At 36.6% G+C, this 22263-nt stretch overlaps 1 long non-coding RNA gene across 1 annotated transcript in view; it reads left to right on the top strand.

The window, feature by feature from the left end:
- The first annotated feature begins 1849 nt into the window (after nt 1–1849).
- LOC136162920 (uncharacterized) overlaps nt 1850–22263 on the top strand; it is a 32904-nt gene continuing 12490 nt past the window's right edge. Inside the window, exons 1-4 of the long non-coding RNA XR_010662175.1 lie at nt 1850–1996; nt 3698–3800; nt 6970–7057; nt 8647–8729. This is a non-coding gene — a long non-coding RNA (uncharacterized lncRNA). The remainder of the gene's footprint in view (nt 1997–3697; nt 3801–6969; nt 7058–8646; nt 8730–22263) is intronic.

The following is a 22263-nucleotide window of genomic DNA, read 5'->3' as shown; positions in this document are numbered from 1 at the left end:
GTGTGAATCTTCTCAGCAGCCGTTCAAACATTCATGCCTTCTGGGTGCTCAGTCATGTCAAGGCATGGCTATGATTCATTCTACCTAGATATTTTCTATTCCTTTGCTGGCTATACTTAGACTCCGTTTTAAAAAGTATCATGAATGTTCATTTATTTATTTTACAAACCTAAAATCTATATTATTCTGATTTATAATGCAATGGGTTGGTCAGATTTGTAGGTCACTTTGTTTACTTTACCATGTATTTTTCCCAAAACAATTTAAATATTACAAAATCTACAGCACATATGAAAACCACAAGGTAGTCTAAGTATTGCAGTGATTATAGACACTCTGTGATCTGTAGGTTTGGAAAATGCCAAAGGAAAAAAATGGAGACAGTCTAAAACAGAGAAATAGAATAGCTCTTTCATACACATACACTGACACACACACAGAAAAGCCTGTATCACTGGTATTAGGGATACTTTTCAAAATTTAACTTTAGTATAACTTTATCATAACTTAATTGATGCAACTTTAACTATAAAGTGAACACACATCCAAGATTTTTTTATTAAGATGTTAAAATCAATTCAAAGGAAAATCTGAACAAACATAAGTATGAATGTAGGCAGTATACACTATAGGCAATTTCGGCAGCCTACAATGCTGACATGAATCTACAAATGGATGTAAAACTGGTGCGTATTCACCAGACAAATTTAGTTTGCTTTTCTATGGATAAAGAGTTTTCATTTGCATTACTATCAGTTTTCAGTACAGATTAATAAAATAGTTTGTCGACAATGAAATATGCAGATATCCCAGAAGGGTGTGCTAGATACATACATCAAAATCTTTATAGTCAATTTCAATATCATTCACAATTTTTACTGATATTGGCCATATCATTGAAAGTGTTCCTCTACCCTTCACTGACCAGCCCAATCATTCATTTAATATACATTTATTAAGAATTCACTACATGCAAGGTGCTACTCAGGTATTGAGCTTATAAAGTAAGAAACTGAGGAGGATCTGAGATTTTACCCCGCTTGCAAGCTGACAAGTTAACCTGCCAGTGTTTCATGTGTGTATGCTGAGGAACACCAGACCCTGGGTCAGAAACACAGGTGTCTTATTAGTCACAGTAAAAATCAGTGATAAGAGCAATACTCTAGCTCTGGTTGTCAAAGCCACTATCCCCATAGAGCAAGAGGATGAAGGTCAGTGTTTAATCTGTGCATGGAGTGGGTCTGCATTATAGGGTAAGGATTTCCAAATTAGGAGACTTTCATATTTTATAGACTGCTGGCACCCTTCCCATCCTCTCCCCCAGAGAAAGAGATTCACATTAAACGAATTCCCATGGAAGGAGAGAGAGAGAAGGCATCTCTAAAGAGGGAGATTTTATCTTTGGAAAGGCAAAATATCTAGTTTCCATGGCTGACTGATATGTGACCATTCTCACAATGCTATTTGTTTAGATCTGGATCATGCAGGAATATGATAAAATCATAGAGAATTTTCTCACAGCATAACCTATAGAAAAACAGATAATCAGATTTCTGCATTTCATATTAAATTTACCAAAATTTGAGATACTTATTTGTACTAAGACCGTGGAAACAAAGAAGCACTACTCTGTTAGTGAAAGTCCGAGAATGTTCCTCAGAAGGCAAAACAAAACAGAAAATTTTAGACTGAAACAGAAAAAGTGAGTAAGAAATATCTAAGTTGGTTCATGTAGAAAGATTTCAAATGGAAGTGGTAAGATGCTCCTTGGAAAGGAATTTGGGAAGAGCATGCTCTTTGTTGAAAGAGAAGCAGTTCAGTATTTTTCAGTTATAAGTACAAGGAGACAGAAAAGGGTGAGAGATGAGACTGACAGAGAGGTAGAAGCCATATTGTGAAGAACTTTATATGACATGAAAGAAATTTTTGATGTTATCTTTTTGGCAATGTTTAAATACTGAAAATGCTGATCAAGGAAAAAGAACTGTGTTCTCAGGTAAGAATTTTCTGGCAAAAATTGGTGAAGAAATCAGGCTAGAAGCAGCAAAACTGGAAATGAATTCATCTTTTGACCCATGATGCTTAAATCTATGACATTGACATTATTGATTTGTTTTTATTATCAAGTCAAACTTGATATTATTGCTTACCCAGATTATATTTAGGAAAATAACAAACATTCTTATCACTAAGTCTGCTTTCAGTGGGAACACAGTTCTTCCTATCATATTGTAGATTGTGTCAGGATTGAGAATTAGAAACTTATTATTGAAAGACAAATTATATGTAATTATTTAATATTTTAGTAGAAATAGATTTGCATAAAAGACTTGAGATTTTTGTACTCTAACACAAATCTGATCTGCACTGTAAGAAAATATATTTGAAAAATCAAATGCGAATTCTCCTATACAACATGAAAAAACATGTTCCTATCTTAAATTTAATTAAAACATCAGATTAAAAGCCTTTCTTTTCAGTACATGTTCTATACTTTTCCCTGGTGGTTCAGACGGTAAAACTATTGCAACAGATATCTAAACCTTGTGGGTAAAGGAAGATTCCCCAGAAAATAACAAGTTGGACTACTTGCTTTATTTTTTCCTTAACAGATGACAATACTAACCTGAGGTTCATACCAAAACCAGAGTGAAAAATCCAGAGAACATTAAACAAAGAAGGGAAGATGTATCTTTCAATTTATTTTTAAATCACTAGATTTTTAAGATAATGTTAATTTGACCAAGGTGTTCATCATTTATTAGCTATTGGGTTTTATGTTAGATGCTAATAATCAGGAAATATACATTTAAAAAAAGAAAAACTTTTAAGGGATATTACTGGCCTTTATTGCAACACACACAGGTAAGAACCCAAGTAGTAAATGCCTTTATTAATTCAGAGGAGAGACAGATATTTTCCTCTGGTAACAGAGGAGTGGACAGAAAATAAAAAGCCTAATTTGACAAGAGTAGAGAAAGAAATCTGAGAGGGAATCAACACGGTGTTATTAAAACTGTGGTAACTCCCCATGACACCTGAAGGACAGCGTGCCTGCTCTTTGAAACTCACAGGACCCAGTCTGTCTGGCTCATTTCCTTAGCAATTCAAGCATACATTAACCCTTCCGTGCCATATGATGAAGGATGCTTGAAGCCAGAGTGGTGAGACAGAAGGCCGCTCCTGTAGGAAACCCGTTTATAACCCTGTTCCTCATTCAATCCCCACTCCCCAACAATGATTCACCTGAGAAGTTGTTCCAATTCTTTCCAAGTTTGGTTCCAGTGCTTTTTACGAATCCATCTCTAGGTAAAACAACATGATGTGCCCCCTCTTGACTAATCTACACATCTGAATGTTGAGTGTAGTGACCTAAAATATACACACTAGGTCCAAAGCATAGATTCCGATTCTGTTGTTTATGCTCCTTGCTCAAATGCCAATTGTATATTTCTTTCTCAGACTCTAAACGTTGCTGTTTAATAATAGTAAACTTATTTTAAAAAAGGATCTGATATTACAAACCTAGTCCTGATTTCTATGAACCAATTGTCATGTAACTTTTTGTTATGATGATAAAAATTGTGAATTGCTGCTAATAATCAGTAAATGATAAATATATTCTGATGTATTACATTCTATCTGCTTATAACAATTTCTATTAATTAAATCTTTTATATTTTACTATTGTCCACAGGTCTAGATGGAGTTGAAACATGTGACAACATGTCTGTTGGTGACAATAATTAAATCTTCCCTTCCAATTGGATGATGTAATTCATGCAAAGAGTGTGTCTGATGTGTAAATGCTTCTGTCTGTTGGGTGAGAAGAGAATCAGTAAGCAATGAGCAAGGCTTACCAAGTCACAATATGTTTAAATCAGTTTCCTACATTACAAAGTAACCAAATAATTCTTAACATTGAAATATTTTTGCTTTTTTTAAAAAAAAATTTAAATTAATTTTTATTGGCATATAATTGCTTTCCAATATTGTATTAGTTTCTCCTGTTTGGCAAAATGAGGCAGCCTTTAGGACTTCTTTTCCGTTTAGGTCACCACAGGGCATTAACCAGAGTTTCCTGTGCTGTACAGTATGTTCTCATTAGTTGTTTACTTTATACATAGTATCAAAGTGTATATATGGTAATCCCAATATCCCACTTCCATGCACTCCCTCTTTTTGCCTTTGTATTCATACGTTTTTTTCTCTTTGTGCCTTTATTTCTGCTATGAAAATAAGATCATCTATACACTTTTTCTAGATTCCACATATATGTGTTAATATATGGTATTTGTTTTTCTCTTTCTTACTTTACTTTGTATGACACTCTCTAGGTCTATCTACATTTCTACATATGACCCTATTTAGTTCCTTTTTATGGCTCCATTGTATATGTGGGAATGTGTGCATGCTAAGTCTTTTCAGTCATATTCAACTCTGCGACACTAAGAACTGTATGTAGCCTGCCAGGCTCCTCTGTCCATGGGATTCTCCAGGAAAGAATATTGGAGTGAGTTGTCATGTCCTCCTCCAGGGGATCTTCCTGACCCAGGGACTGAACTTACATCTCTTACATCTCCTTCAATGACAGGCAGATTCTTTACCACTAGCACCACCTGGGAAGCCCATATGTGTACCTTGTCTTCTTTCTTCATTCCTCTACTGATGGCCACTTAGGTTGCTTCCATATCCTGGTTGTTGTAAACAGTGCTGTTATGGACATCAGGGTGCATGTATCTTTCTTGAATGATGGTTTTCCATGGGTATGTGCCCAGGAGTAGGATTGCTGGGTCATATGCTAGTTCTATTTTTAGTTTTTTAAGGAACCGTTAAAAAACTGTTTTCCAAAGTGCCTGTTCCATACTGCTTTCCATAATGACTGTATCAATTTACACTCCCACCAACAGTATATGAGGGTTCCCTTTTCTCCACATCCTCTCTAGCATTTATTGTTTATAGATTTTTTTGATGATGGCCATTCTGACTTGTGTGAGGTGATATCTCATTGTAGTTTTGATTTGCATTTGTCTAACAATAAGTGAAGGTGAGTATCTTTTCATGTGTCTGTTGGCCATCTGTATGACTTAATATGAACACCCCAAGCTTATCATCTAATCACATTCAAAAAGCTAAAATTTCTCAAAAGAACAAGATACTGGGAAACAAATTATTAAAATTCAAGAACTCAAGATTGGTCATTCTCAAAGTGTGGTCCCTGGACCAAGAGCATTGGCATCATCAGGGAATTTGCTAGAAATGCAAATTATTGGGCCCCACCTCAGACATACTAAATCAGAAACTCTGGGGATGATATCCAGCAATGTGTTTTTACAAGATTCTCAGGTGACTTTTAGCCAGATTATAATGTCAAAACCTCTGCTCTGTATAGCAGAGGCCATAAACAAACACTCAAAACAAATTAAATAGGCAAATCATCATTATAGATAACAACTTGCATATCATTTATTTCTATTTGATAAACCATATTAATGAATATCTCATCTTTTAAAAATTATCAGTTTTAGTTAACAACTAGGAAACTTGCAAATTATGATCAGTAAGTTAACCTAAAATATTCATTAGGAATAGAATGCTATATGTAGATTTCAACAGTCTCATTCCATTTTTTATGTTTGCTTGATAAAGACTTTTTGCTATGCTCCTCTCTCTTCACCTTCTGCTCTTCCTCTGGGCAAGTGGATAAGAAAGCTTAGTGCTCCCTCTGGCAAGAAGTTTAAGCCACACTAGCCCCGTGTCCCAACCCCTCACCCCAAGCCACCATCCTTAACCACCGTGAAAAGCCCAAGCCAGTCTCTTTCCTCTGCTCTTTCAAGTCATTTTGGATCTGCTCAATAGCCACACTGTTCTGCCCAGAAAGCTTATTCAGTGAGTATTAAACCTTTTCATACATTCTTATGTGTGGGGGGCATCATCAGCATTGACATCTGAACCTAACTTTGTATGATAGGATTCTATCCCATTTTTACACAGTGACTAAAACACAAATTTAAACCTTTTTATCCCTTCATTGAAAATGTATTCAGAGATACAACTTGAAAAATCCTGTCAGAAATTATAAGCTCTCTCTGTTGTAACTTTCAGGCAAGATATTATATACGTAAAATTAATGCTTTTATTATAGAAGCTTGATCAGATGCTGTGTTTTCCCAGCAATCAAATTGTAAGACCCCCAATATCATTTTATTAAATATTTGTGCCACAGGCACTGAGATATGGCTACAATTACACTAAAAAAGAGGAAGTAATTATTCTGATAATCATGACACCAAGAAACAACTGGGAGAAAAGTAGCTTCGGGGACAGTGTTCAGTAGCTAATTGTTCAACTCTCCAGTTTACATTGCTTGTAGACATTGAGTCTAGTTATGGGATAAATCAAAATGAATAAAGCTCAGTTGGGATTTTGATATCAGCAGTGCTTTTTTTTGTTTGTTTTTTTAAGTGTTGCTTCCTGGAAAAAAATACAGTCAAATAATACAAAACCCACAACATGTCAGGAGAAATGCTAGGTACCAAAATAGAAACTACACACAACAAAAATCATCTCAGAGCACCTTATGCTTTGGATGTTTTGGGCACACAATTTTGTTAGTTAAAATTGAGTTTAAACTTAAAAACTTCAGTTAAAAAAAAAAGTCAAAGCTGATCTGTTTATGAGTTGCTATTGTTCAGTTGCTAAGACATGTTTGACTCTTTGTGATCCCATGAACTGCCAGGCTCCTCTGTCCATGAGATTTCCTAGGCAAACATACTCAGATTTGCCATTTCCTCCTCCAGGGCATCTTCCCAACCCAGGGACTGAACCCGCATCTCCTGCTTCTCCTGCAATGGCAGGCAGATTTTTTACTGATAAGCCACCAGGGAAGCACCTCCTTGTGAGAATCAGATAATGACTTCAGATGTTAAATGTAATAAGAATAATATATGTTTCCTTGTTGTTGTTCAGTTGCCCGGTTGTGTCTGACTCTCTGTGACCCCATGGATGGCAGCAAGCCAGGCCTCCCTGTCCCTCACCATCCTTGGAATTTGCCCAGGTTCGTGTTCATTGAACCAGTGATGCCCTCCAGCCATCTCATCCTCTGACACCCTCTTCTCTTTCAAGGATCACTGCCTTGTCATGGCTTTCATAACTTAGTGAATCTTTGAGTCATTCCGTGCAGGGCCACCCAAGATGGACGGGTCGTAGCAGAGAGTTTTGACAAAACGTGATCCACCAGAGGAGGGAATGGCAAACCACCCTAGTATACTTGTCCTGAGAACCTCATGAACTCTATAAAAGGCCAAAAAGATAATTTTCCTTACCTCCATTTTTAAAAGATATTTTCTTTGCAATTACTGATTTTATGTTAAATTTGAGGTAAAGAATTTTCATTTTTCTGATAAGCTAGCTGCTCATGTTTTGACTATAAGCACCAAATTCTGATTACTAAATGGGTAGTTAGCAATATCCATTTACTAAAAGGATATTTAAGAGCTATATAAGTGTTATCAGAAAAAGAAGTTCAAACTCTTCAGTAAATATATATTTCCATGAAAACCTAGAAGCCATGGTAGTAGCTCGCTGACTTAACTTGAACAGCATAACCATTTTCATGGAAGAAATCTCGACATGAAGTTAAACTTTCATTTATTCTTTGATTAACCCAAATCACTAATGTAATATGGTTTCAGTTCAGTTCAGTTCAGTCGCTCAGTCGTGTCTGACTCTTTGCGACCCCATGAATCGCAGCATGCCAGTAATATGGTTTAATTAGAGATAATTCAACTGAGTGTCTATTAAAATGAATTCACTGACAATGAGCTGACAATGGTAAAATTTTATATAAGGCTTAAATAATTATGATCAGAAAAATCATTTAGGCTAGTTAATTGAGGCTGCTTTCTAAATTATCCAAAAACCTAAGGAAGAACCAGAGAATATGTTCTTTATGATGTATGTCATCTATAAAGTTACTAATGAAACAGCTGGGTGTCATTGTGAAGAAATATATAACGTAACAGTATTTAATATTTGTTCTAAAATATTCTATCAAAACTTAGGTTGCTAGTAATTACTGAACAAAGATTGAGGAAGTGAAATTAGAGGGGTCTGAGGTGATAATGTCACTGTGGAAAACAGAGAGGACATCTAGGAAGTAAGTGTGGTTTAACAAGAATAAGAAAACAGAAGAGGAGCTGCTTCATAGGGCTCAGAGCATTGTTTAGAAAAATACTGGAGTTTTATAAGGAAGCTCTTAGTAGAATTAAATAGACCCTTAGTAATTATTTGATGTCTAGATATACAAGGAAGTACATAACAAACTTAATTCAATAAAAATGAAAGAGAAATAATTTACCTCTCATTTTATTTGATAAGTAAACAAAGTAAGATATTATTTGAGTATTGCTTCCATAGCAGTTGAGACAATTATGGTTAAAGGAGACCAATGGATTACTCTATTTCTTAACTTTTTATTATAATATTCTCTGTACAAATGAGTTCATGAATTATAATTTTATTTAGATGTTTTATTCTGTTTTTTCTACATTGTTTCTGCTGCAGTGATTTCTTTTATTTTTGTTTTGTTTCCAACTTATTTATTGGTGTCTGTCTTTCATCATGAAGGTTTCCTTAACATTTCAGGTTCTGCTTGGCTTTCAAATTCATTTTTAACAAATTAAATTATTGGAAACTTTTATCTGGAGGCCTTCACTGAGGATCACTGAGTGAGTAACTTGCTATTTAATTGTATTGCTAAATGACCTTGTATTTATTTTGGGGGATTGCAAGTTAATTTAAAGAGAAATCATTCCCCTCCAGGTGCAATTTGGGGGCTAAATTGGAGGAGACAGAGGTTTCAGTTCAATTTGGCTTTTAATTAATTATTCCCATCATCTTCAGCTCTCTGGAGTTCATGAGCATAAGTATCTCCAGTTCAATTGTTCTCATGGGTAAACCTCCAGGCTCCCCTTCTTCCAGAATGGAGGTTGAGGAGTGAGCAGTAGCCTGGTGACATAGGCTTTGGGAGGATATCTTGTATGACAGAAGATGAGATGGTCGGATGGCATCACCAACTCGATGGACATAAGTTTGAGCAAGCTCCGGAAGTTGGTGATGAACAGGGAGGCCTGGCATGCTACAGTCCATGGGGTTGCAAAGAGTCGGACATGACTGAGTGACTGAACTGAACTAAACGGGGGTACCTTACTACTCCTCATACAGAATTGAATCTAATGCTCCAATTTTGAATTCCTTCCCTCAAGATAACTTGTACCTCCAACACTCTCTATACTGTGTGTCGGCTTGTTTCCTTTTTTCTTTTCCTCTAGGTTAAGTACTCAGATTTTAATTTTATCTACTCTGTCAATTCAGATTTTATTTATCTATCTTCCAAAATTCTCTCTTCTTCCAGTCTCTTTATCCATATAAGTATGTATCTTTGTTAATTCATCTAATTTCAATTTAGTGGGTTTTGAGAGAGTAGAGGTAAGATGTGCTCAATTTTCCAACAAGTTTAGTAACTAGCCCAATGTGCAATTTTTTTCTACACCTCAAACCAATTAACTTAATTTCTGGCATGATCTACATGAGGTTAAGGGCTCCCACAGGTTAAGAGTTCAGTCCCACATGACTGCCTCCTGACTAGATGCCAACCATCAAGTCCAGGTTGTCACCTCCACTTTTGACCAGCTATAAATTGGAAGTTACTATGACCCCTTGGATTTGATTAACTGGTGAGAATATTTCATAAAACTCAGGAAGACAGTTTACTTACTAGATTATTCATTTATTATAAAAAGATAAAAAACAGGAATAGCTACAAGGAGGAGATACATAGGACAAATTATGAAGAAAGGCATGCAGAGCTTCCTTGTTCTCTCAGATCATGCCACAATCCCAAGACCTCTAGATATCCACCAATGTGGAAACTCTCCAAACCTAGTACTTTTGGGTTTGTATGAAGGCTTCATTATAGAGACATAATTCATTGGCCATTGGCAATTGATTTAACCTCCAGCCCCTTTCCCCTCTCTAGAGGTCAGGAGGTGGGACTAAAAGTTCCAACCCTCTAATCACAGGGGTTTGTTCCCCTGGCAAACAAACACTTAAGTACTTTCCAAAATTCATCTTATTAACATAAACTCAGATGTGATTGGAAAGAATTTGTTATGAATATCATGACCTCTTTATCACTCTTACCACCTAGAAAATTCCAAAAGTTTTAGGGGTTCTGTACCAGAAAGGAAGATGTAGACCAAACATATATTTCTTATCATTAATCACATTACAGCTAGAAATCACCAGGTTACCCTCCCATTCTTACCTTCTGGCTCCTCAGTCATGACTGTCATTCTTTAATCATTTTCCCAAACTCACTACACTCAAACCATTTTCCCATTTCTTCATTTTTGTTCATTCTCAACTAAAAGACCTTTCCCCCTCTTTTAAAAGATAAGCTGAGGTGCATTAAAATTTTTTGAGTTTATTTGAGCAGAAATCAATTAAAATCAGAAAGTATCAAACTGAAAATGGTTAAGAGGTAAGACATTTCTAGAAAAGACATGGAAGCAAAACAAGAAAATTATTTGATTGGCTGTTATAGCTTAGGGTTTCCTTGGTGGTGCTAGTGGTAAAGAACCCACCTGCCAATATAGGAAATGTCAGAGACATGGATTCAATCCCTAGATTGGGAAGATCCCCTGGAGGAAGGCATGGTAACCCACTCCAGTGTTCTTGCCTAGAGAATCCCATGGATGGAGGAGCCTGGTCGGCTACTGTCCAAAGGGTCAAAAAAAGTCAGACACGACTGAAGCAACTTAGCACACACTCAAGTGTGATCCCAAGGAACCTCACTTTATCATCACCACTTTGAAGTGCTTTCTCTTTCCATATAGTCAATATTTTGTCCACACTTCAAAGCCCAGCCTATCTAGCATTTTTGTGAAATCATTCATCTTCACATCTTGAATTAATTTCTTTCTTTTATGTTCCTCCAATTGTATTTCTACTATAAAAGCAATATTATTCTGTCTCGAAAATAAAATCATGTTCATCTCAGTCATCTCTGTATACTTATCTATAATAAAATGTCTATAAATATTATTTAAATGCATGTTTGTTGAATTAAAATAAGCAGAACTCTAAAACTTTATAATATATAGTATCTATTCTGGTTTACTTTTGTTTCTCTTTTTACATCCTTCTAGGATCCCAAAGCTTAAGTATTAAGTATTCAGTATTAACATTCAGAACCACATCTCAATTTCTGTTTTTAATAAAATCAGGTGGATATTTATTGGGCACTTACCATTAAATGAAATTAAATTAGGTATTATGTGAACATGCTTATCTTGTGCGTGGTATGCTTTTTGGAGTTAAGAGAGAGCCACATTATTAGTGTAACGTTTTTAAACTGCTTTATTTAGCTTATAATGCAGTTAAGGAAACTTACCCCAAAGTATGAAACAATATAAAATTCAAAGCAGTATAGAATAAAAAACTGATTGTAGTTTCTGTGAGGGCTCCAATAAAGGAAGAAAATTGCATGGGTATAATTCCTGAAGAATGAATAAAAACTCCAAAGAATGCCAAAAAAAAAAAAAAGTGAAAATTTAAAGTGAAAAAACAAATTTTTTGCAATCTCAGAGAAACTGCAAGATTTCATAAGGAGAATGTTCTGAATGGAGCAAGAGTAGATCAGTTTTCAGGAGCTGTGGAGAAGTCAATCATCTAAGGATATTTGCACTATCACTAGCTTGAAAAAAGAGGCATTCATAAAATGAGGAAACATGGGACCATTAATCAGAGGAATGAGATGATGAAAATGACCCTTTAGAAAATGCATGGCAAGCCTCCTGAAGAATGGCTATGTAAGGAGAAAGTCACTGGGAATCAGAATCAGCTCAGGAATTCCAAATCAAGGAATCTTACAGTATTGGTGGGGCAATCAAGGGCATGAATGAGAGATACATTGTACTGGTCAAAGTTCACTATATCTCTAGCTATTTTCATTTGCTCATTTCAATTAGTTGTTTTGTTTTTCCTGTAACAGAGCCATACTCTGGAGTTTCTTGCTGAGGTTCTGATGAAGTTCTATAGGATAGGCTCAAAGCGTCCTGTTTAAGGAGAGTTCAGTTCAGTTCAGTTCAGTCACTCAGTCATGTCAGACTCTGTGATGCCATGGTCTGCAGCAAGCCAGGCCTCCCTGTCCATCACCAACTCCCAGAATTTACTCAAACTCATGTCCATTGAGTCAGTGATGCCATCCAACCATCTGATCCTCAGTCGTCCCCTTCTCCTCCTGGCTTCAATCTTTCCCAATATCAGAGTCTTTACAAATGAAGCAGTTCTTTGCATCAGGTAGCCAAAATATTGGAGTTTTAGCTTCAGCATCAGTCCTTCCAATGAATATTCAGGACTGTTTTCGTTTAGGATGGACTGGTTTGATCTTGCAGTCCAAGGGACTCTCAAGAGTCTTCTCCAACACTACAGTTCAAAAGCATCAATTTTTCAGCGCTCAGTTTTCTTCACAGTCCAACTCTCACATCCATACATGACCACTGGAAAAACCATAGCCTTGACCAGATGGACCTTTGTTGGCAAAGTAATGTCTCTGCTTTTTAATATGCTATCTAGGTTGGTCATAACTTTCCTTCCAAGGAGTAAGCGTCTTTTAATTTCATGGCTGCAATCACCATCTGCAGTGATTTTGGAGCCCAAAAAAATAAAGTCCGACACTGTTTCCACTGTCTCCCCATTTATTTTTCATGATATGATGGGACCATATGCCATGGTCTTAGTTTTCTGAATGTTGAGCCTTAAGCCAACTTTTTCACTCTCCTCTTTCACTTTCATCAAGAGGCTTTTAGATCCTCTTCACTTTCTGCCATAAAGGTGGTGTCATCTGCATATCTGAGGTTATTGATATTCCTCCCAGCAATCATGATTCCAGCATGTGCTTCTTCCATCCCAGCGTTTCTCATGATGTACTCTGCATATAAGTGAAATAAGCAGGGTGACAATATACAGCCTTGACGTACTCCTTTTCCTATTTGGAACCAGTCTGTTGTTCCATGTCCAGTTCTTACTGTTGCTTCCTGACCTGCATACAGGTTTCTCAAGAGGCAGGTCAGGTGGTCTGGTATTCCCATCTCCTTCAAAATTTTCCACAGTTTATTGTGATCCACACAGTCGAAGGCTTTAGTGTAGTCAATAAAGCAGAAATAGATGTTTTTGTGGAACTCTCTTGCTTTTTTGATGATCCAGCGGATCTTATACTTTTCTGTGTACAGTTCTTTTGTCTCCTTAGGTAAGTTTATTCCTAGATATTTAATTCTTTTTGTTTCAGATGTGAATGGGATTGATTCCTTAATTTCTCTTTCTGAGTTTTCATTCTTATATAGAAATGCAAGTGATTTCTGTGTATTGCTTTTGTTTCCTGCAACTTTGCTAAATTCACTGATTAGCTCTATCATTTTTCTGATACTATATTTGGGGTTTTCTATGTACAGTATCATGTCATCTGCAAACAGTGAGATCTTTACTTCTTTTCTGAACTGAATTCCATTTATTTCTTTTTGTTCTCTGATTGCTGAAGCTAGGACTTCCAGAACTATGTTGGATAATAGTGTTGAAAGTGGAAACCCTTGTCTTATTCCTGATCTTACGGGAAATGCTTTCAGTTTTTCACCATTAAGGATAATGTTTGCTGTTGGCTTATCATATATAGCTTTTACTATGTTGAGATAGGTTCCTTCTATGCCCATTTTTTGGAGTTTTAATCATAAATGGATGTTGAATTTTGTCAGTCTTTTTCTGCATCTATTGAGATGATAGTATGGTTTTTAATCTTTCAATTTGTTAATATGGTGTATCACATTGATTGACTTGCATATATTGAAGAATCCTTGTATTCATGGAATAAGCCCAACTTGATCATGGTGTATGAGCTTTTTGATGTGTTGCTAAATTCTGCTTGTTAAAATTTTGTTGAGGATTTTTGCATCTATGTTCATAAGTGATATTGACCTGTAGTTTTCTTTTTTTGTGTTGTCGTTGTCTGGTTTTGGTATCAGGGTGATGGTGGCCTCATAGAATGAGTTTGGAATTGTTCCTTCCTCTGAAGCTTTTTGAAAGAGTTGTAGAATGATAGGCATTAGCTCTTCTCTAAATGTTGATACAATTCCCCTGTGAAGCCATCTGGTCTGGGGCTTTTGATTCTGGGGAGATTTTTGATCACAGCTTCAAATTCAGTGCTTGGGTAATTGGGTTGTTCATAACTTCTATTTCTTCTTGGTTCAGTCTTGGAAGATTGAACTTGGAAGATTGTCCATTTCTTCCAGGTTGTTCATTTTATTGCCATATAGTTGTACATAATAGTCTCTTATATTCCTTCATATTTCTGCATCATCTCTTGTAACTTCTCCTTTTTAATTTCTAATTGTGTTGATTTAATTCTTCTCTTTTTTTTTCTTGATGAGTCTGGCTATAGACTTGTCAATTTTGTTTATCTTTTCAAAGAACCAGCTTTTTAATCTTTACTATTGTTTCCTTCATTTCTTTTTCATTTATTTATGCTCAGATTTTTATGATTTCTTTCCTTCTACTAATTTTAGGTTTTGTTGCTGTTCTTCTTCTTATTGTTATTTTTCCAGTTATTTTAGGTGTAAAGTTAGGTTGTCTATTTGATTTTTTTTCTTGTTTCTTGAGGTAAGATTGTATTGCTATAAACTTCCTTCTTAGAACTGCTTTTGCTGCATCCCATAAGTTTTGAGTTGTCATGTTTTCATTTTCATTTGTTTCTAGAAATTTTTTGGTTTCCCTTTTGATTTCTTCAGTAACTTGGTTGTTTAGACACGTGTTGTTTAATCTCCATATGTTTGTTTTTCTTACAGTTTTTTTTTTTTTCTTCTAATTGATATCTAATCTCATAACATTGTGGTCAGATAAGATGCTTGGTACAATTTCAATTTTCCTAAATTTACTGAGATTTGCTTTGTGACCCAAGATATGATCTACCCTGGAGATAGATCCAGGATAGATAGAATAGAATAGAACATGTTCCATGTTCACTTGAGATGAAGGTGTATTCTTCTGCATTTGGATGGAATGTCCTGAAGATATCAATGAGATCCATCTCATCTAATGTATCATTTGAGACTTGTGTTTCCTTATTAATATTCTGTATTGATGATCTGTCCATTGGTGTGAGTGGGGTGTTAAAGTCTCCTATTATTATTGTGTTACTGTCTTTTTCTCCTTTCATGTCTGTTAGTGTTTGTGTTATGTATTGAGGTGCTCCTTTGTTGGATGCATAGATATTTATGATTGTTATGTCTTCCTCTTGGGTTGATCCCTTGATCCTTATGTAGTGTCCTTGCTTATCTCTTGCAATCTTCTTTAAGATCTATTTTGTCTGATATGAAGATTGCTACTCCGGCTTTCTTTTACTTCCCATTTGCATGGAATATATTTCCCTTCTGGTCTGCAGAGTTTCTGCTGAAAGATCAGCTGTTAAGCATATGGGGTTTCCCTTGTATGTTACTTGCTGCTTCTCCCTTGCTGCTTTTAATATTTTTTCTTTGTGTTTAGATTGTTAGTTTGATTAGTATGTGTCTTGGAGTGTTTCTCCTTGGGTTTATCCTGTATGGAACTCTGTGCCTCTTGGACTTGATTGACTATTTCCTTTTCCATGTTGGGGAAATTTTCAACTATAATCTCTTCAAAAATGTTCTCATACCCTTTCCTTTTACTCTTCTTCTTCTGGGACCCCTATAATCCGAATGTTGATGCATTTGATATCGTTCCAGAGGTCTCTGAGACTATCCTCAGTTCTTTTCATTCTTTTTATTTTATTCTGCTCTTCAGAAGTTATTTCTACCATTTTGTCTTCCAACTCACTGATTCATTCTTCTGCTTCAGATATTTTACTATTGATTCCCTCTAGAGTGTTTTTAATTTCAGTAACTGTGCTGTTTGTCTCTGTGTGTTTATTCTTTAATTCTTCTAGGCATTTGTTAATTGATTCTTGCATTTTATCCATTTTGTTTTCAAAGTTTTTGATCATCTTTCTTATCATTATTCTCAATTATTTTTCAGGTATTTTACCTATTTCCTCTTCATTTATTTGGACTTCTGTGTTTCTGATTTGTTCCTTCATTAATGTATTATTTCTCTGCTTTTTCATTATCTTTTTTTAACTTACTGTGTTTGAGGTCTCCTTTTCCCAGGCTTCAAAGACAGTTGAATTCTTTCCCTGAAGAAGGTTGAAGTCTTTCTTTCTTTTGGTTTCTGCCCTGCTAAGGTTGGTCCAATGGTTGGTGTAAGCTTTGTCTAGGGTGAGATTTGTGCTGAGTTTTTGTTTGCTTGTTTGTTTTTCCTCTGATAGGCAAGGCTGAGTGAGGTGGTAATCTTGTTTGCTGATGATTAGGTTTGTATTTTTGTTTTGTTTGTTGCTGCACAGGGTGCTAATGGTGGTTGGGTGATGCTGGGTCTTATATTCAAGTGGTTTCCTTTGTGTGAGTTCTCACTATTTGATACTCCCTGGACTTCCCTGGTGGCTCAGAGGTTAAAGCATCTGCCCGCAATGCGGGAGACCCAGGTTCGATCCCTGGGTCGGGAAGATCCCCTGGAGAAGGAAATGGCAACCCACTCCAGTATTCTTGCCTGGAGAATCCTATGGATGGAGGAGCCTGGTAGGCTACAGTCCACAGGGTCGCAGAGTCAGATACGATTGAGTGACTTCACTCACAAGGTTAGTTCTCTGGGAGTCTAGGTCTTGGAGTCAGTGCTACCACTCCAAAGGCTCAGGGCTTGATCTCTTGTCAGGAATGAACATTCCACAAGTGGTTTATTATGGCACTAAGTGAGATTAAAACAAATATCTGAAAATGAGAAACTGAAGATGAATCCCAGACAAATGTCACTTACAAAATCAGGCAAATAATAATTAAAAGAACGGAATATACACATATACATATACACCCCTGAGCAGTCAAAACAGTCCAACAAAAATAAAATATGGTAGATTGACCCAGTGACCAAAGGAAATAAAAAATTATATTTACCAGTTAAGAACAAAACTAACTAAAGCACAAACTGGAAAACAAAATTAAAGCAAGGTGACAAGTGGGAAATAAAGCAATGAAAATAAAACTAACAAATATGTTGAGAGGAAAGGAAAGAAAGTATAGATATGCAAAGTTAAAGTAGATGAAGAATATTTATATATATTAAAGATTAACTGCAAGGAGAAAAAGACAGTAGGAAAGGCAAACAAAGGAATAATGTAGAAAAAATATAGTAGGTTTTAAAAAATTAACATTTAAAATTATGAAAAAGAGAAGAAGAAAGAAGAAAATGGAAGAAGACTGTTAAAAAGAGAAAAAAGAAAAAGGAAAACTCCACAGAACTGCAAAAGCCCAATGTAGAGGCAGAGGTTTATATAAAAAATAAAAAGTGTAACTGAATATACACATATACATATACACCCATCAACAAAATCAAAACAGTCCAACCAAAATAAAGTACAATAGATTGACCCAGCAAACAAAAGAACCAAAAATTATATTTGCCAGAACAACACTAACTAAAGCACAAACTGGAAAACTAAACCAAGTCAAGGTGCCAAGTGGGGAATAAAGCAATGAAAATAAAACTAACAAATATGTTAAGAGAAAAGAAAAGAAATGAAGAAAAGATACACAAAGTTAAAAAGAGATAGATAAAGAAGATGTATATACATTAAAGATTAACTGCAAGGGGTAAAGAACAGTAGGAACGGCAAACAAAGGAATAAATGTAGAAAAAATAATAACTGGTTTAAAAATTAAAAGTTAAAATTAAAAAAAGAGAAAAACAAAAAGCAAAAAAGAAAAAAAGCAAAAGCTTAGCTATATTTCATAGTGCCAATAAAATTGACAACTACAACAGAGAGGGAAAATAAAGGAAACAAAAGAGAAAAAAATTCAAAAGAATCTACAGAACAAATCAAAACATAAGTACCATAAATGTTTTTCTTGAGTCACTGCTGTCAGAGTCCTTTCCCTCACTGGGAGTCACAGTCCACCTCACCTCCCTAGGATGTCCTCCAACACTGCTGATCTCTGGACCTGTTGTGGGGGCATCTCAGATTCTAATCTGGTCCTACTCCTGTGTGTTCTGGCCTCCAATTGTCCTCAGCTATCAGAGGTAGTGCATTTTCTTTTATGAGAGCTCTCAATGACCGTTTACATACTCCATAGACACAGAGGCTGCCTAGTTGATCGTGTGGATTTAATCTGCAGCTTGTATAGCTGGTGGGTCTTCTTCCTTAGCCACACTGCCCCTGTGCCCCTGTGAGGGCCAGGGGTGGATGTGGTGAAGCTGCTGGGGTCGCAGGGGTTCTGGCAGCACCAGGTACTCAAAGGAGTTGGCGGCTAGAGCAGCAGGAAATGTAGCTCTCCAGAAGAGTCTGGCAACCAGTATTGGCCAATACACTCCAGTATTCTTGCCTGGAGAACTCCTTTCCTGACAGAGAAGCCTGGCAGGCCACAGTCTACAGGGTCACAAAGAGTAAGACAGTACAGAAGGGACCCTGAGCGCACAGATGCAAGATGTTTTTTTGCCTCTGGCAGCTCTACCCCAGTGAGAGCTGAGCATGAAGGGGGCACAACTGCTTGGCTTGTGGGGACCCTGGCAATGCCAAGTGTGCAAGGACACGGATTGCCTCCACTGCAGGAGTCATGGCCATATCAGAGTCTTTTTTTTTTTTTTTTTTTTTTTTGAGCTTCTTGTAGCTGGCGATCAGAAGGCTTCTTTGGCCTGTCTTTCTCCGTAGCTCCACCTGTTCAGGCACTTAGAGGGCTCCCTTGCCTGGGGCCCTTCTCTGTTGTTGCATGTGTCAGACATACAGATGGGCCACTCTGGCTGGGATCCTACTCCCTGTATCAGTGTTTCAGGCATTTGATGGGCCAGCCTCTCTCTTGTTCAGCTGCCGATGCTGGGTGTGGGGAGAGAGAGGCTATGTTGATGGCTCCACCCGCTATGCATGACTCAGCAGCATTGCCATGTTCCATGGCTGCCTGGGTTTCCTCCACGCATTTCCCACCACAATCTCCTCCCTCACATCCTCTCCATCCGTCTCTCTGCAGTCATCAGCATCCCTCACCCTGGGATTGCTCCACAATCCCTAAATTCCAGCTCCCAGCCGCTGTGCCTTCCAGGGGACTTGTGTCCCTGTCCAGGGTATGTATGGCTGTGGCAAGGACTGTCTGATTCTCATTCCATGTAGGCCGCCACAGATCAGCTGTTTCACTCTCAGCCTTAAATGTTCCTCCTCTGACTCAGACAAGTGCCCTGAAGTGGAGATTGGACCCCTGCTTCAGTTCCCTCACCAAGAGTAGGTCCAGTCGTACTAACACTCCTGTTTTCCCCCTGGTCCCTTCATCCTACCGAGTTTTGCATGGTTCTGTGTGTTCTTTTCCGCTGGTCAGGTACTCCTGTCCACTTCCAGATGCTGTTCTGCATGCACTTCTGTGTCTGAAGGTGTGTTCCTGATGCATCCGTGGAGAGAGATGTACTCCATGTCCACCTACTCCTCCCCCATATTGTTCTCATGAGTGATAGGTTTTAATCTGACTTTTACTTCCATTTTCTAAGGGTAGGTCTTTTTGGAATACAGGTTTTGATGAGAGAATGGTAGTGAAAAAAAGAAAATAAAAGTGACTGGAGGCTTGAGGAATTGGCAAAGGCACCCTAAGAAGAGAGAAAATCAGTACACAAAGTGGACTGACACAGGCATTACTGCCAAAGACCAACCTTCTTCCATTTAATATTCCATGTAGGTCCAGTCAGAGGTGAATTATGAACGCAGATATTAATCCAGAATGATGGTAGCATTTTCTTTTCTTTTGTAAAATTTTTTTTATTAGTTGGAGGCTAATTACTTCACAACATTTCAGTGGGTTTTGTCATACTTTGATATGAATCAGCCATAGAGTTACGCGTATTCCCCATCCCAATCCCCCCTCCCACCTCCCTCTCCACCCGATTCCTCTGCGTCCTCCCAGTGCACCAGGCCCGAGCATTTGTCTCATGCATCTCACCTGGGCTGGTGATCTGTTTCACCATAGATAATATACATGCTGTTCTTTTGAAACATCCCACCCTCACCTTCTCCCACAGAGTTCAAAAGTCTGTTCTGTACTTCTGTGTCTCTTTTTCTGTTTTGCATATAGGGCCATCGTTACCATCTTTCTAAATTCCATATATATGTGTTAGTAGGCTGTAATGTTCTTTATCTTTCTGGCTTACTTCACTCTGTATGATAGGCTCCAGTTTCATTCATCTCATTAGAACTGATTCAAATGAATTCTTTTTAACGGCTGAGTAATATTCCATGTGTATATGTATCACAGCTTCCTTATCCATTCATCTGCTGATGGGCATCTACGTTGCTTCCATGTCGTGGCTATAATGGTAGCATTTTCCAAGCATGTCATCTTGAAAACAAAGATCTGCAAATTGAAGGTTCATCCTTTGTTTCCTTTCCTATTACCCTTGACTTCAATTAGATAATTGTCATATAATACTTCCAGGGACTGTAGGGATAAAGCACCTCCTGATATTGGTCCCTCCCTTAGGTATTCATGGTTGACTCATTAGTTTATAATGAGGCAGTGAGTGTGTCAATTCAAGAATTCAAGTAAAGAGCTTTACCTTTAAATCTATTTCAGAAAACGTTTTGATATTTGGAATATAATGTATCCCTGGATGGCTTCTTTTATTGTTACCCCTCTGTCTTTATCTCTATTCCCTTTATCTCCACCAATGAGGGAGTCACACTGTGGGATAAGGATTGTTGGGCAGGAGGTCATAATCAAGTGAAACCTAATTACCTCCTTAGTCTGAAATTATATTTCTCTAAATATTGCCATAGGGAAATATTCAATGGGTATTAACAGATAGTGCTCAAGTATGATAAAAATAGACTTTGAGGTAAAGTATTTGAGTTTTGAAAAATACTTTGAAAAAATTTGAAGTATTTGTACTTGAAAAATACAGTTAATAAAGAAAAACATCCAAAAGGCACATAATTCTGCTTCTAGGGTCTGAAAAAGATGAGCCATAAAGTATAATCACTTTATATTAATAATTTCCATATTCTCACATTCATAATTGCTTTAGCTAATATAAAAGTTAAGATATTAATATGTTTAGACATTTGTTTGGGTGAGCTGGAAAATTTTGTATAAAGAAATGATCACACATGGGTACAGAAAATGTACTACTTTAAAAAAGGTAGTGGGAGTTATATATTCCAGTGATGCTGGGTCTCATGGCTCTTAATTTGCATATGAATAATTAATATGCATACTCCAATAATGCCAGCTTCTGAGGAATACATTCAGTATGAATTATGCAGAAACACTTCAAAAATGCCTGTAATAGTCAAGGGAATTACCACCCTTTATACTGTAGAAAATAAAAATCATTTATTTGAAAAATGAAATATAAACAGAAGATCTGATTCAAGTATTCAGGAAAGGAAAGTTTCTTGGTCAACTATCAACTGTCTTGTTTATTTTTTTAATGCGTGCTTTATCTTCTAGGAATTATAAAATTATAACAGTCTTCAGGAATACAAAGGTGCATATGAGTTCATGGGGTGGGGGGGAAGGCATGAAAAACACAAGTACCCAAACTACAGAATAAATAGTAAGGGATTTGAACTCTGAATTAGCTCCATAAAAGAATCAATTGAATTGAAGGAAGAGTTGAAGGAATACATCAAGGGAGAAGGGAATTCATGTATTTTTAAAAGTTCTATATCAAAGAATAGAAGTAATGATTCAACATGTGTTTGGAAGATTTGCTGGGTAACAGGATTTATGTAGACTACACTTAACAATCATAAAAATTTCAGCATATGCCAAGACTGGGGTTACTTTGTGGCTTGGCTAGCATGTGATAAGAGCATTCCTCCTTCTGTTTAGGCAAGATTGACTGCCTCTGATCAAATTGGTCTAGAATGGGGAAAGAGATGTGAGTGTCCACTGAGGTTCAAATAAGTCATTTTTATAATTTATGATTTTGGTGGCCTCTTTTTCATTTTTCATATTATTAAAATATGATAACACATTTACAGGAGATTTAGAAAACATGGAACAAGTTTACATATAGTTCCACTATATATTTCAATAATTTTTTTAAGTAAGTAAATTAAGATTTTTAGCTGGAGTTTCAATATCAAACTCTCAAAAGTTAATAAACAAATATGCA

This window comes from Muntiacus reevesi, chromosome 3, assembly GCF_963930625.1.
Source record: "Muntiacus reevesi chromosome 3, mMunRee1.1, whole genome shotgun sequence".
NCBI classification, from domain to species: Eukaryota; Metazoa; Chordata; class Mammalia; order Artiodactyla; family Cervidae; genus Muntiacus; species Muntiacus reevesi.
The sequence above is the reverse complement of the archived record's forward strand: the minus strand, read 5'-3'. Positions and strand labels throughout refer to the sequence as shown.